Consider the following 2,372-nt stretch of genomic DNA (forward strand, 5'->3'; position numbering starts at 1 on the left):
GATCCGAACGTAGTGGGGGTCGCCTTCCAGAAAAAACCAACAAATCGAAGGGCGGACAGAACGTTTCGAGAAGCCAAACAGTCAATACATATCTAATATCGCGCATTACGTAGTTACATTTCTTTTGTTGTTCCATTTATATCTTTCTAATTAATAAGTTGTTGAAATAAACGTTAATTTATTAGTGTTAACACAGTGCTATATTCATTAAACCACCTCTGTTATCCTAAACGAAACAGGGGAACGACTATTTCGCGGCGTCGATTAACATGATCGTAGCGAGAATTTACAACTCTCGTTGACGTGCTATCTCGCGATCACGTCTCTCCGCGAACGGTCGTAACACGTTGTTCGTGACGTTACACGTCTAATACGTGATTCTTGTTTAGACACGGATTGAAATAATGCAGCGATTTTCAATTTTTGTTCAACCTACCGCGCGTCTAAACTAATTATCCAGCAAAATTCTGCTAAAATTCTATTAAAATTCTGGTACGTTAAAAAATATATTATATTTGATTTAACATATGCCATATGCTGTATAGCTATCGTTATGTTTATTTTCTTGAACGCATTCAATTTTTATATATTTTGCTTTAAAAGATAGATTGAGATGTACGAGGTAATGTTTATTCTTTGTAATGTGTTATTTTGTATTGGCACTGTTGGAGGAAAACACTCCACTCTTCCAGGAAAGTTCTACGTCTGCTCTACTGTTTAGTTTTCCTGATTTTCGAACCTATTAAGCATTATCTATTACTAAATTAATTTGAAGGGCCTTCCAGACCAATAGCCTTTTCTGGAATATGCCTTGTGTAGATGGTGCAGCGAGATGTAAACAAACTGGATTTTTGGAATTATAAATACCATAGGCCCATGGCTTCGGGGCTCTATTGTAATGTCACGCTGCCAGCGTGCAGATCTGGATTAGCATACACTGAACTTATACCGTTATACTCGAATATATTTCTGTTACACATTAACAGAATACAGATAACCCCAACAGGTACAATTTTTCTCCAACGATGTTATTTAAATGGTTCATGTTGTTGACAATTTTTTAATCCGTGAAATTCCTGTTTTAACCATTTTAAAAGATTCAATTTATTTTACCTAGTTGGTCACCGATAACCACCGTGACAACTAACGTGTTAACGGCGTGAAAAATTAAATTAAAGCAGAATCGTGAAAAAACTGTAAATTCCCACCGATAAAAATTCAAAAATAAATGTACCAAACAAATATCGGTCTTTTAAAATCAACGTCTAAAATACATGTACAAATCTCAAAAAGTAGTTTCCACGATTTTCTCCAGGAACTAATAGAAACAGCATCACTACTTCCCTTCCAAAATTGATGAGACATTTGAATGCATTTGAATGGCACGGCACGAAATCGCGAAGAAATCTCCGAGTATCGACGAGAGAATATCATCGCCTGACCTATCGTCATCCTCGTGCGATTCGTGAACCTGCATTTCATTTTTCTCTGCTTCTTTATGCCAGTTAATGCCACTAAAACTGCCGCGTGATCGATTCTCTGCTAATTTTGGGGAAGAGTTTGCTTTTTCTTTGACTTTGGTCTTCGCTGAACTTGTTAGCGAATCTGTTTCGCTTTTAGTGGGCGTAAGAAATAATTTAAGTATGGAATTATTTGAATAATCCTTCAGTTGGGTATTATTTTAATAATTCTTCAGATAAGATTATTTTAATGATTTTTTCAAGGGTTGGAATAATTTCAATAGTTTCGCAAAAGACATTTTTCTATTTTAAGATCGTTGAACGTTATATAGAATATTTTATACGATCGCTGGCGATTCCTGAACTTGCACGCTATTTCCTTCTTCTTCTTCTTTCTCTCGCGGGTTACATCATTGGAACTTTCGTGAGATCGATTCCTCGCTATATGTTGACTCGTGTGTAACTTTTTCTTTATTCTTTCTAAACTTCGTTATTGAATCTTTTCCTGTCTTAATGAATATAAGAAGGAAGTTAAGTAATGTCAATAGAATTCTTGTATGAGAGATACCAATACATCCTGTTATTAGACTTTCATTATTTAGAAGAATGAAAAAAGAAAAAAATAATGTTAACTCAGAAAGAAGATATATCGATGTCTCAAGTCGTGTCATGTGCGATGATTCGAGAAATGAACAAATGTTATATAAATTACTTGAGCTAAGGAGGGCTGTATAATTCCAAAGATATTAAAAATCGTAATTTTCCTCAAACCGCCCTGCAATTATTATTTCACTTAAAAGCTAATTAAATTATACACGATAGTTATTACTAATACACGCGATCGCCCATGGCAATTATATCTTTCAAGTTACGACGAGATAAAAAATTGCTTCAACCTGATAGACTCTATTT

Source organism: Bombus vancouverensis, unplaced genomic scaffold (assembly GCF_051014615.1).
Source record: "Bombus vancouverensis nearcticus unplaced genomic scaffold, iyBomVanc1_principal scaffold0061, whole genome shotgun sequence".
Lineage (NCBI taxonomy): Eukaryota > Metazoa > Arthropoda > Insecta > Hymenoptera > Apidae > Bombus > Bombus vancouverensis.